General features: G+C 40.2%; 1 non-coding gene and 13 pseudogenes across 1 annotated transcript; all 14 read left to right on the forward strand.

Moving 5' to 3' along the window:
* Window positions 1-8,989: 8,989 nt before the first annotated feature.
* On the forward strand, window positions 8,990-9,108 carry LOC148556073 (5S ribosomal RNA; annotated as a pseudogene).
* A 181-nt stretch (window positions 9,109-9,289) lies between these two features.
* LOC148556074 (5S ribosomal RNA) lies at window positions 9,290-9,408 on the forward strand (annotated as a pseudogene).
* Window positions 9,409-9,586: 178 nt separating this feature from the next.
* LOC148556075 (5S ribosomal RNA) lies at window positions 9,587-9,705 on the forward strand (annotated as a pseudogene).
* A 180-nt stretch (window positions 9,706-9,885) lies between these two features.
* LOC148556076 (5S ribosomal RNA) lies at window positions 9,886-10,004 on the forward strand (annotated as a pseudogene).
* A 177-nt stretch (window positions 10,005-10,181) lies between these two features.
* On the forward strand, window positions 10,182-10,300 carry LOC148556077 (5S ribosomal RNA; annotated as a pseudogene).
* Window positions 10,301-10,478: 178 nt separating this feature from the next.
* LOC148556078 (5S ribosomal RNA) lies at window positions 10,479-10,597 on the forward strand (annotated as a pseudogene).
* A 180-nt stretch (window positions 10,598-10,777) lies between these two features.
* Window positions 10,778-10,896, forward strand: LOC148556079 (5S ribosomal RNA; annotated as a pseudogene).
* Window positions 10,897-11,077: 181 nt separating this feature from the next.
* LOC148556080 (5S ribosomal RNA) lies at window positions 11,078-11,196 on the forward strand. The gene has a single exon (XR_015891398.1). It is a non-coding gene; the product is annotated as a 5S ribosomal RNA (ribosomal RNA).
* Window positions 11,197-11,377: 181 nt separating this feature from the next.
* LOC148556081 (5S ribosomal RNA) lies at window positions 11,378-11,496 on the forward strand (annotated as a pseudogene).
* Window positions 11,497-11,672: 176 nt separating this feature from the next.
* On the forward strand, window positions 11,673-11,791 carry LOC148556082 (5S ribosomal RNA; annotated as a pseudogene).
* Window positions 11,792-11,978: 187 nt separating this feature from the next.
* On the forward strand, window positions 11,979-12,097 carry LOC148556083 (5S ribosomal RNA; annotated as a pseudogene).
* Window positions 12,098-12,278: 181 nt separating this feature from the next.
* LOC148556084 (5S ribosomal RNA) lies at window positions 12,279-12,397 on the forward strand (annotated as a pseudogene).
* Window positions 12,398-12,883: 486 nt separating this feature from the next.
* On the forward strand, window positions 12,884-13,001 carry LOC148556085 (5S ribosomal RNA; annotated as a pseudogene).
* Window positions 13,002-13,183: 182 nt separating this feature from the next.
* LOC148556086 (5S ribosomal RNA) lies at window positions 13,184-13,302 on the forward strand (annotated as a pseudogene).
* The last annotated feature ends 158 nt before the right edge of the window (window positions 13,303-13,460 follow it).

The following is a 13,460-nucleotide window of genomic DNA, read 5'->3' on the forward strand; positions in this document are numbered from 1 at the left end:
ACAATATTTTTTTCAAGAGCAATCGTCAGACTTAATTACACAACAAAAACCGACGAAATTGTTATATAAAAAAAAAAAACTGACGTCACAATTATTTATCTTTACTATACTCACTATTATTGAGAGAAGAGACAAGTTAACATCAACATTTTACGCCTGTAAAAACTTATTTGAGATCCTAAAATGATGCAACTCTTGAACAACTCAATAAAAAAGATGAATTCATCTTTTACAAGAAACTCAACATAATAGTATAGAATCAATAGAAAAAATGTCGTTGTCCAACCAAAACCCCAGAAAACACTACAAATCAATTAAATTACGAAACTCAAATTTTATTTTTATGACAATAGATCTCTAAAAAATCACAGTTTCCTTTTAATTAGTTAAAAGTTTGCATGTCTTTTAGAACTAGATATGCCTTTTAAGTGCCATTACGGCTCTAACTTCAAACTTCCCAAAAAGCTAACACAGCTAACTCCACTACTTTGACATATCAAAATCTATTATATATAAAATCTATTTCCGAATTTTGACACTGCTCTACACACAGGATTTTAATTATTCAAGTTTTAAAAAGTGCAAATTGATTTGAATTGGAGAAATCAGAGGGAAAAAATAAAACGGAAATGCTGGAATGTAATTGAGCTTGTGTATTCCTAATAGAACAAGTAATTGTGGATGGAAAGGGAAGCTTCTTCATCAATCATCATATACAACAAAGCTTTTCACTCAAAATCCATTCATAATAGACAATAATAACTGAACCAAGAGGTTTAGGTTCCCGTCCTTGCCACGAAGACCGGGGCCAACAGCGATAACTTTTCCAGAGTTCAACTAAAGCAAGTCACCAAGTCATCAAATGCACTTCAATCAAGCAAGAGTTCCACACAAATTGGACGTATTTAATAATAAGAAAACCCGTGTTAAGAACATAACACTAATACTGATTGCACAAAAAAAATTTGAACCAGGGAAGCAATTTTTCCCTCAATGGCAATCGCCAAGTCATGAAATGTACTTCGATCAAGAAGCAATGAACACAAAATATACTAAGAAATCGTGTGTTAAAAATACGAAACACTAACACTGATTGCGCAGGAAACTTTTGAACTAGGAAAACATTTTTGTTTCATCAATGTGGAGCAGAATTCTATAAGAGTAGAGAACGATAAGCAACAAGCGAAAGACAATTATGAGAATCAAACCCAGAATTAAGACATATAATCAACTTTCACAAGTGTATTTCACAGTTTGGGAACTCTTTCATGGATTACTACTAATTTATAGCATTTGACCACAAATTGATCCTACAATCATTCGTTCTTCATCAAATTGGGGTGCAAAAATGTTTGCTATTTTTCTTTAGCCTATACAGTACCTGCGTAAACGGAATGAAACCCCAATCCCAAATTCACGAGTTCGATCTCCTGCGCCGCAACAATCCCAAATTCACGAGTTCTGCTGCGCCGCAGCAATAACGGAATGAAACCAGCAAATTCTGAGTTCTCCTGCGCCGCAAGATTAGCATGCATGTTCATCAATTCACGAATTCAAAGGAAAATGTACCAAACCCCCAAATTGCAACCCAAAAATCAGAACCCTACCCTCTCAGATTTTAGAAACCAAATGAAGGTGATACATACCTTTCTTCACGACGGTGAGCGAATAAAGAGAAGCTTTTAGTCGAGCGCACAGTCGATCTTCCTGATGTCAGCGCGCAGCGACGAGAACCGGTGATGAAAACGAGTGGCGGCGTGGTGAGAGGTGAGTGATGAAGATGAGTGAGTGGTGGAGATGTTGACGCCGTGAGCGGTGACGCCGTGAGGGTTGACGCCGTCAGTGGTCTTCTCTGATTTGGGGGTGATGAAGGGAGTGTGATTAGCTAGCTAGGGATCGCGAGTTCAGTGGCCATGTTAATTATTTTGTTTTTATTTGCCTAAGTGTCTATGGCCATGTTATTTTTGTTTTTATTTGCCTAAGTGTGTTATTTTGTTTTTATTTGCCTAAGTGTCTACTGTACGCGTGCTTGTATATATATTTGGTGAAATATTGTGAAAAAAATTTACTAAGTGTTGACATATTTGACTTGAAATACATTAGGCAACACTTTTAAAATGCACCTGAAATATGATAAATAGGCTACACTTTAAAAGTGTTTTCTTTGGTGTAAAAAGTGAACCCATAACTCTTAAGTTAAGGCTACGCTTTATAAGTGATCTTTATAATATCTAAGGCATCGCTTTTCAAGTGATGCCACAAATGTGATTCCTATTCTCCCACAAAAAGGAAACATGGAGAAAAGCGTAGCCTATTCCTACTTTTCAAATGTAGTTTAAAAAAAGTGTGGCTGAATGGGTATTTTTCTTGTAGTGGGAGGTAAGGTGAGTGGATGTATGTGGGGATCTTGTGGGGTCCACAGATCCTGAGGTGTCAAGGAATTGCATTCCTGCACCAATTAGGCATGTAAAATACCTTTGCATGCAATTTTGGCGTTTAAACGCCGAACTGATGCTTGTTCTGGGCGTTCAGCGCCCAGATGCAGCATGTTTCTGGCGTTGAACGCCAGCCAGATGCTTGTTTCTGGCGTTCAGCGCCAGCTCTTCCTCAGTGTGCATTTCTGGCGTCTGAACACCAGGATGCTGCTTGTTTCTGGCGTTCAATGCCAGATCCATGCTCTGTTCTGGCATTGAACGCCAGCCAGATGCTCCTTACTGGCGTTTAAACGCCAGTAAGATCCTCCTCCAGGGTGTGATTTTTCTTCTGCTATTTTTGATTTCGTTTTCAATTTTTATATTTATTTTGTGACTTCACATGATCATGAACCTAATAAAATATGAAATAACAATAAAAATAAATTAAAATTAGATAAATAAAAATTGGGTTGCCTCCCAACAAGCACTTCTTTAATGTCAATAGCTTGACAGTGGGCTCTCATGGAGCCTCACAGATGTTCAGAGCATTGTTGAGACTTCCCAACACCAAACTTAGAGTTTGGATATGGGAGTTCAACACCAAACTTAGAGTTTGGTTGTGGCCTCCCAACACTAAACTTAGAGTTTGACTGTGGGGGCTCTGGTTGACTCTGTTTTGAGAGAAGCTTACTGTGCCTCTTTTCCATGTTTACAGAAGGATGTCCTTGAGTTTTAAACTCAAGGGAGTCCTCATTCAATTGAAGGACTAGTTCACCTCTGTTAACATTAATCACAGCTCTTGCTGTGGCTAGGAAGGGTCTTCCAAGGATGATGGATTCATCCTCATCCTTCCCAGTATCTAGGATTATGAAATCAGTAGGGATGTAAAGGCCTTTAACCTTTACTAATATGTCCTCTACTTGTCCATAAGCCTGTTTTCTGAAATTGTCTGCCATCTCTAATGAGATTTTAGCAGTTTGTACCTCAAAGATTCCCAGTTTCTCTATTACAGAGAGTGGCATGAGGTTTATTCCTGACCCAAGATCACATAGAGCCTTCTCAAAGGTCATGGTGCCTATGGTACAAGGTATTAGGAACTTTCCAGGATCCTGTTTCTTCTGAGGCAATCTCAGTTGATCCAATGCATTTAGTTCATTGGTGAACAGAGGAGGTTCATCTCCCCAAGTCTCATTACCAAATAAATTGGCATTCAGCTTCATGATTGCACCAAGGAACTTGGCAACTTGTTCTTCAGTGACATCCTCATTCACTTCAGAAGAAGAATACTTATTAGAACTCATGAAGGGCATAAGGAGGTTCAATGGAATCTCTATGGTCCCTAGATGAGCCTCAGATTCCTTTGGTTCCTCAAAGGGGAACTCCTTATTGATCACTGGACGTCCCAGGAGGTCTTCCTCATTGGGATTCACGTCCTTTTCCTCTCCTGTAGGTTCGGCCATGATGGTTATATCAATGGCCTTGCACTCTCCTTTTGGAATTTCTTCTGTATTGCTTGGGAGGGTACTAGGAGGGGTATCAGTGATCTTTTTACTCAGCTGGCCCACTTGTGCTTCCAAATTTCTAATGGAGGACCTTGTTTCATTCATGAAACTTACAGTGGCCTTAGATAGATCAGAGACTAAGTTTGCTAAATTAGAGGTATTTTGCTCAGAGTTCTCTGTCTGTTGTTGAATGGATGATGGAAATGGTTTACTATTGTTAAATCTGTTTTTTCCACCATTATTAAAGCCTTGTTGAGGCTTTTGTTGATCCTTCCATGAGAGATTTGGGTGATTTCTCCATGAGGGGTTATAGGTGCTTCCATGAGGTTCACCCATATAATTTACCTCTGCTATTGCAGGGTTTTCAGGATCATAAGCTTCTTCTTCAGAAGATGCCTCTTGAGTACTGTTGGATGTAGCTTGCATTCCATTCAGACTCTGAGAAATCATATTGACTTGCTGAGTCAATATTTTATTCTGGGCCAATATGGCATTCAGAGTATCAATTTCAAGAACTCCTTTCTTCTGAGGCGTCCCATTACTCACAGGATTCCTCTCAGAAGTGTACATAAACTAGTTGTTAGCAACCATGTCAATGAGTTCTTAAGCTTCTGCAGGCATTTTCTTTAGGTGAATGGATCCACCTGCAGAAGTATCCAATGACATCTTAGCTAATTCAGACAGACTATCATAGAATATATCCAGGATGGTCCATTCTGAAAGCATGTCAGAAGGACACTTTTTGGTTAGTTACTTGTATCTCTCCCAAGCTTCGTAGAGGGATTCACCTTCCTTCTATCTGAAGGTTTGAACATCCACTCTAAGCTTGTTCAGCTTTTGAGGAGGAAAGAACTTGGCTAAGAAAGCCGTGACCAGCTTATCCCAAGAGTTCAGGCTATCTTTGGGTTGAGAGTCCAACCACACTCTAGCTCTGTCTCTTACAGCAAAAGGGAAAAGCATGAGCCTGTAGACTTCAGGATCTACTCCATTAGTCTCAACAGTATCACAGATCTGCAAAAATTCAGTTAAGAACTGAAAAGGATCTTCAGATGGAAGTCCATGGAACTTGCAGTTCTGCTGCATCAGAGAAACTAATTGAGGTTTCAGCTCAAAATTGTTTGCTCCAATGGTGGGGATGGAGATGCTTCTTCCATGTAAATTGGAATTAGGTGCAATAAAGTCACCAAGCATCCTCCTTGCATTATTATTATTTTCGGCTGCCATCTCCTCTTCCTGTTCGAAAATTTCTGTAAGGTTATCTCTGGATTGTTGTATTTTAGCTTCTCTTAGTTTCCTCTTCAGAGTCCTTTCAGGTTCAGGGTCTGCTTCAACAAGAATGTTCTTATCCTTACTCCTGCTCATATGAAAAAGAGGGAACAGAAAAATAATAATAATAGGGATCCTTTTTACCCAGGTATAGAGGTTCCCCTGTGTGAGTAAAAGAAGAAAAGAATGTAATGTAAAGAAGGAAAGAAGAGAAAATCCGAACACAGATGGAAGAGGGGGTTCGAATTTGGGTGAGATGAAGTGTTAGTAGATTAATAAATAAATAGAAGGCGATGAGAGAGAAAGAGGATTTTCGAAAATAAAATTTTGAAAAGGGGTTAGTGATTTTCGAAAATTAGGAATGAAAGCAAATTAAAATTAAAAATTGAAACAATTAGTTAATTAAAAAGAATTTTTGAAAAAAGAGGGAAGAGATTTTCAAAAATTAGAGAGAGAGAGAGTTAGTTAGGTAGTTTTGAAAAAGATAAGAAACAAACAAAAAGTCAATTAGTTAGTTGAAAAAGATTTGAAAATCAATTTTGAAAAGATAAGAAGATAAGAAGTTAGAAAAGATATTTTAAAATCAAATTTTTAAAAAAGATATGATATGAAGAGATATGATTTTGAAAGAGATAAGATAAAAATATATTTCTGAAAAGATATGATTAAAATTATTTTTGAAAAAGATTTGATTTTTAAAATCACAATTAATGACTTGATTCACAAGAAATCACAAGATATGATTCTAGAACTTAAAGTTTGAATCTTTCTTAACAAGCAAGTAACAAACTTGAAATTTTTTGAATCAAAACATTAATTGTTGATGATATTTTCGAAAATATGATATAAAATTAAGAAAAAGATTTTTGAAAAAAATATTTTTAAAATTTTCAAAAATAAATAAGAGAAATGAAAAAGATTTGATTTTTGAAAAAGATAAGATTTTTAAATTGAAAATTTGATTTGACTCATAAAAACAACTAGATTTTAAAAATTTTTGAAAAAGTCAATCCAAATTTTCAAAATTTATGAGTGAAAAAGGGAAAGATATTTTTTTTATTTTTGAATTTTTAATGAAGAAAGAGAAAAACATGAAAAAGACTCAATGCATGAGAATTTTTTATCAAAACATCTGATGAATGGAAGAACACTATGAATGTCAAGGTGAACACCAAGAACACTTTGAATGTCAAGATGAACACCAAGAACATATTTTTGAAAAATTTTTGATGCAAAGAAAACATGCAAGACACCAAACTTAGAAATCCTTAATGCTTAGACACTAAGAATTCAAGAATGCATATGAAAAACACCATACAACACAAAACAAGACAATATGAAGATCAATCAAGAAGGTTTATCAAGAACAACTTGAAGATCATGAAGAATGCAATGCATGAATGCATTTTTTTAAAAAAGTGCAAATGGAGATGCAATTGACACCAAACTTACAATTGACTCAAGACTCAAACAAGAAACACAAAATATTTTTGATTTTTATGATTTTATGATTTTTTTGGATTTTTTTTCGAAAATTAGTGTGAAAAAGAAAAATAAGGATTCCAAAATTTTTAATATGAATTCCAGGAATCTTGTACTCTTAGTCTAAAGCTCCAATCTGAGGGTTATGCATGGCTTAATAGCCAGCCAGCTTTAGGATATAAATCAGGCATGCAACAGCTGATATTCCAATTAACTTGCCTCTATGCTGATGGTTGGAAGCCACTATCCAAAAGAATTAGACATGGCTTTACAGCCAGCCAGGCTTCAACATGCTTCATGAAACACTAGAATTCATTCTTAAAAATTTAGAATAATTTTTGAAAATAGATGAGAAATTTTTGAAAGAAATTTTTTTTTTGAAAAATTTTTAAAAATAAAACAAACAGAAAATTACCTAATTTGAGCAACAAGATGGACCGTCAGTTGTCCAAACTCGAACAATCCCCGGCAACGGCGCCAAAAACTTGGTATGCGAAATTGTTACTCTGAGGTTGTAAAATTTGTTGTTCGTTCTCACCCTGGCATGGCGCCAATAACTGGTGCACAATACCATGCTCCAAACATAACTTCACAACTTCGCACAACTAACCAGCAAGAGCACTGGGTCGTCCAAGTAATAAAACCTTACGTGAGTAAGGGTCGATCCCACGGAGATTGTTGGTATGAAGCAAGCTATGGTCATCTTGTAAATCTCAGTCAGGCGGATATCAAATGGTTATGGAGTTTTCGAATAGTAATAATAAATAAATAGAAAATAAAGATAGAAATACTTATGTAATTCATTGGTGAGAATTTCAGATAAGTGTATAGAGATGCTTTCGTTCCTCTGAACCTCTGCTTTCCTGCTGTCTTCATCCAATCCTTCCTACTCCTTTCCGTGGCAAACTTTATGTAAGGGCATCACCATCGTCAATGGCTACATCTCATCCTCTCTGTGAAAATGGTCTGATGCGCTGTCACTGCATGGCTAATCATCTGGAGGTTCTCGATCATACTGGAATAGGATTTACTATCCTTTTGCATCTGTCACTACGCCCAGCACTCGGAATACCACAGAATCCTACTCGGAATACCACAGACAAGGTTTAGACTTTTCGGATTCTCATGAATGCCGCCATCAATCTAGCTTATACCACGAAGATTCTGATTAAGAGATCCAAGAGATAATCATCCAATCTAAGGTGGAACGGAAGTGGTTGTCAGGCACGCGTTCGTATGGGAATGATGATGATTGTCACGTTCATCACATTCATATTGAATTGCGAATGAATATCTTAGAAGCGGAATAAGTTTAATTGAATAGAGAAACAGTAGTACTTTGCATTAATTCGTGAGGAACAGCAGAGCTCCACACCTTAATCTATGGTGTGTAGAAACTCTACCATTGAAAATACATAAGTGATAAGGTCCAGGCATGGCCGAATGGCCAGCCCCCAAACGTGATCAATATGATCCAAAGTTGAACTAAAAATCATAAGATGTCTAATACAATAGTAAAAAGTCTTATTTATACTAAACTAGTTACTAGGGTTTACAGAAGTAAGTAAATGATGTAGAAATCCACTTCCGGGGCCCACTTGGTGTGTGCTTGGGCTGAGCTTGAAGTTTACACGTGGAGAGGTCATTCTTGGAGTTGAACGCCAGTTTGTAACGTGTTTCTGGCGTTCAACTCTAGTTTGTGACGTGTTTCTGGCGTTTAACTCCAGACTGCAGCATAGAACTGGCGTTCAACGCCCTTTTGCGTCGTCTAAACTCAGGCAAAGTATGAACTATTATATATTGCTGGAAAGCCCTGGATATCTACTTTCCAACGCCGTTGAGAGCATGCCATTTGGAGTTTTGTAGCTCTAGAAAATCCACTTTGAGTGTAGAGAGGTCAGAATCCAACAGCATCAGCAGTCCTTCTTCTACCTTTGAATCTGATTTTTGCTCAAGTCCCTCAATTTCAGCCAGAAAATACCTGAAATCACAGAAAAACACACAAACTCATAGTAAAGTCCAGAAATGTGAATTTAACATAAAAACTAATGAAAACATCCCTAAAAGTAACTAGATCCTACTAAAAACATACTAAAAACAATGCCACAAAACGTATAAATTATCCGCTCATCAGTGTTGCACCTCTTTTTTTTTACGTCGTGCTTACTCTCGTTCTTTTAACAACGCTATCCCGAATAGTTTAGCTAAACCGAGCCTTAATGACCTGACTTTCGGCAGGGTCCTACGAGGCCCGCAGGGCTTCGCAGCTCGACTTACCCTATGTAGCGATACATACTTATGATAATTGTGTGCAAATACATTAATTGGGGTGATCATACCAGCACTAATGCACCGAATCTCAACAGAACTCCGTAGTCAAACGTGCTTAGGCGAGAGTAGTACTAGGATGGGTTACCACCAGGGAAGTCCTCGTGTTGTACCTTTTTTTTTTTTACGTCGTGCTTACCCTCGTTCTTTGAAAGACGCTATCTCTAATAGTTTAGCTATAGCGAGCCTTAATGAACTGATTTTCGGCAAGCTCCCACGGGCTCTGCATGGCTTCGCCGCTCGACTTACCCTACGTTGCGATACATGCTAACGATAATTGTCTGCACATACTTTAATAGGTGTGATCAAACCAGCACTTATGCACCGGATTCCACCAGAACTCCGTAGTTAAGCGTGCTTGGGCTAGAGTAGTACTAGGATGGGTGACCCCCTGGGAAGTCTTCGTGTTGTACCTTTCTTTTTACGTCGTGCTTATCCTCGTTCTTTAAACGTTGCTATCTCTAATAGTTTAGCTATCGTGAGCCTTAATGAACTGATTTTCGCCAAGCTCCCACGGGCCCTGCAGGGCTTTGCAGTTCGACTTACCCTACGTCGCGAGACATTCTTATGATAATTGTGTGCACATACTTTAATAGATGCGATCATACCAGCACTAATGCACCGGATCCAATCAGAACGCCGCAGTTAAGCGTGCTTGGGTGAGAGTGGTACTAAGATTGGTGACCTCCTAGGAAGTCCTCGTGTTGCACCTCTTTTTTTTTACGTCGTGCTTACCCTTGTTCTTTTAACGGCGCTATCCCGAATCGTTTAGCTAAAGCGACCCTTAGTGACCTGACTTTCGGTAGGGTCCTACGAGGCCCGCAGGGCTTCGCAGCTCGACTTAACCTATGTAGCGAGACATACTTATGATAATTGTGTGGACATACATTAATTGGTGTGATCATACTAGCACTAATGCACCGAATCCCAACAGAACTCCGTAGTTAAACGTGCTTAGGCGAGAGTAGTACTAGGATGGGTTACCTCCAGGGAAGTCCTCGTGTTGTACTTTTTTTTTATGTCGTGCTTACCCTCATTCTTTAAACGACGCTATCTCTAATAGTTTAGCTATAGCGAGCCTTAATGAACTGATTTTCGGCAAGCTCCCACGGGCCCTGCGCGGCTTCGCCGCTCGACTTACCCTACGTCGCGATACATGCTTATGATAATTGTATGCACATACTTTAATAGGTGTGATCATACCAGCACTTATGCACCGGATTCCACCAGAACTCCATAGTTAAGCGTGCTTGGGCTAGAGTAGTACTAGGATGGGTGACCCCTTGGGAAGTCTTCGTGTTGTGCCCTTTTTTTTACGTCGTGCTTACCCTCGTTCTTTAAACGATGCTATCTCTAATAGTTTAGCTATAGTGAGCCTTAATGAACTGATTTTTGCCAAGCTCCCACGGGCCCTGCAGGACTTTGCAGCTCGACTTACCCTACGTCGCGAGACATTTTTATGATAATTGTGTGCGCATACTTTAATAGATGCGATCATACCAGCACTAATGCACCGGATCTAATCAGAACACCGTTGTTAAGCGTGCCTGGGCGAGAGTAGTACTAAGATTGGTGACCTCCTGGGAAGTCCTCGTGTTGCACCTCTTTTTTTTTACGTCGTGCTTACCCTCGTTCATTTAACGTCGCTATCCCGAATAGTATAGCTAAAGCAAGCCTTAATGACCTGACTTTCAGTAGGGTCCTACGACGCCCGCAGGGCTTCGCAGCTCGACTTACCCTATGTAGCGATACATGCTTATGATAATTTTGTGCACATACATTAATTGGTGTGATCATACCAGCACTAATGCACCGGATCCCACTAGAACTCCGTAGTTAAACGTGCTTAGGCGAGAGTAGTACTAGGATGGGTTACCTCCATGGAAGTCCTCGTGTTGCACCTCTTTTTTTTTGACGTCGTGCTTACCCTCGTTCTTTAAACGATGTTATCTCGAATAGTTTAGCTATAGTGAGCCTTAATGAACTGATTTTCGGCAAGCTCCCACGGGCCCTTCAGGGCTTCGTAGCTCGACTTACCCTTCGTCGCGATACATGCTTATGATAATTGTGTTCAAATACTTTAATAGGTGCGATCATACCAGCACTAATGCACCGGATCCCATGAGAACTCCGCAGTTAAGCGTGCTTGAGCGAGAGTGGTACTATGATGGGTGACCTCCTGGGAAGTCCTCGTGTTGCACCTCTTTTTTTTTAACGTCGTACTTACCCTCATTTTTTAAACGACACTATCTTGAATAGTTTAGCTAAAGCGAGCCTTAATGACCTGACTTTTGGCAGGCTCCTACGGGGCCCGTAGGGTTTCGCAACTCGACTTACCCTATGTACCGATACATGCTTATGATATTTGTGTGCATATACTTTAATAGGTGTGATCATTCCAACACTAATGCACCGGATCCAACCAGAACTCCGTAGTTAAGCATGCTTGGGCTAGAGTAGTACTAGGATGGGTGACCTCCTGGGAAATCTTCGTGTTGTACCTTTTTTTTACGTGTGCATACCCCCATTCTTTAAACGACGCTATCTTGAATAGTGTAGATATAGCGAGCCTTAATGAACTGATTTTCGGCAAGCTCCCACGGGCCCTGCACGGCTTCGCCGCTCGACTTACCCTACGTCGCGATACATGCTTATGATAATTGTGTGCACATACTTTAATAGGTGTGATCATACCAGCACTAATGCACCGGATCCAATCAGAACGCCGCAGTTAAGCATCCTTGGACGAGAGTAGTACTAAGATTGGTGACCTCCTAGGAAGTCCTCGTGTTGCACCTCTTTATTTATTTTTTTTCCGTCATGCTTACCCTCGTTCTTTAAATGACGCTAACTCGAATATTTTACCTAAAGCAAGCCTTAATGAACTGATTCTCGACAGGCTCCCACGGACCCAGCAGGGCTTCCCAACTACACTTACCCTATGTCGCGACACATGCTTATGATAATTGTGTGCGCATACTTTAGTAGGCGCAATCATAATAACACTAATGCACCGGATCCCATCAGAACTCCGTAATTAAGAGTGCGTGGGCGGGAGCGGTACTAGGATGGGTGACCTCCTGGGAAGAACTCGTGTTGCACCTTTTTTTTCTTTACGTCGTGCTTACCCTCGTTCTTTAAATGACGCTATCTCGAATCAGTTAGCTAAAGTGAGACTTATTGACCTGACTTTCGGTAGGCTCCTGCAGGGCCCGCAGCACTTCACAGCTTGACATACCCTTTCTCGCGATACATGCTTATGATGATTGTGTGCACATACTTTAATAGGTGTGATCATACCAGCACTAACGCACCGGATCCCACCAGAACTCCGTAGTTAAGCGTGCTTGGGCGAAAGTAGTACTAGGATGGGTGACCTGCTCGGAAATCCTCGTGTTGCACCTTTTTTTTTACGTCGTGCTTACCCTCGTTCTTTGGACGACGCTATCTGGAATAGTTTACCTAAAGCGAGACTTAATGACCTGATTTTTGGCATGCTACCACGGGCCCCGCAGGGCTTCGCAGCTCGACTTACCCTACGTCGCGAGACATGCTTATGATAATTGTGTGAGCATACTTTAATAGGTGCGATTATGCCGGCACTAATGCATCGGATCCCATCAGAACTCCGCAGTTAAGCATGCTTAGGCGAGAGTAGTACTAGGATGAGTGACCTCCTCGGAATTCCCAGTGAAGCACCACTTTTCTTTTCTTTTTTTTTACGTCGTGCTTTCCCTCGTTGTTTAAATGACGCAATCTTGAATAGTTTAGCTAAAGTGAGCCTTAATGACCTGATTTTCGGCAGGCTCCCACGGGACCACAGGGCTTCACAGCTCGACTTACCCTACGTCGTGACACATGCTAATGATAATTGTGTGTGCATACTTTAATAGCTGCGATCATACCAGCACTAATGCCCCAGATCCATCAGAACTCCGTAGTTAAGCGTGCTTGGGCAAGATTAGTACTAGGATGGGTGACCTCCTGGGAAGTCCTCGTGTTGCAACTCCTTTTTTTTTAACATTGTGCTTATCATCGTTCTTTAAACGATGTTATGTCGAATCGTTTAGCTAAAGCGAGCCTTAGTGAACTGATTGTAGGCAAGCTCCCACGGGACCCGCAGGGCTTCGCAGCTTGACCTACCCTACGTCGCGAGACATGCTTATGGTAATTGTGTGCACATACTTTAATAGGTGCGATCATACCAGCACTAATGCACCGGATCCCATCAGAACTCCGTAGTTAAGCGTGCTTGGGCGAAAGTGGTACGAGGATGGGTGACCCCCTGAGAAGTCCTCGTGTTGCACGCCTTTTTTTATTTTTTTACGTCGTGCTTAACGTCGTTCTTTAAACGACGCTATCTCGAATAGTTTAGCTTGAGCGAGCCTTAATGACATGACTTTCGGCAGGCTCCTACGGGCCGCAGGGCTTAACAGCTCGACTTACCCTTTGTAGCGATACATGGTTA

Source organism: Arachis ipaensis, chromosome B6 (assembly GCF_059453495.1).
Source record: "Arachis ipaensis isolate K30076 ecotype BB chromosome B6, ASM5945349v1, whole genome shotgun sequence".
Taxonomy (NCBI): Eukaryota; Viridiplantae; Streptophyta; class Magnoliopsida; order Fabales; family Fabaceae; genus Arachis; species Arachis ipaensis.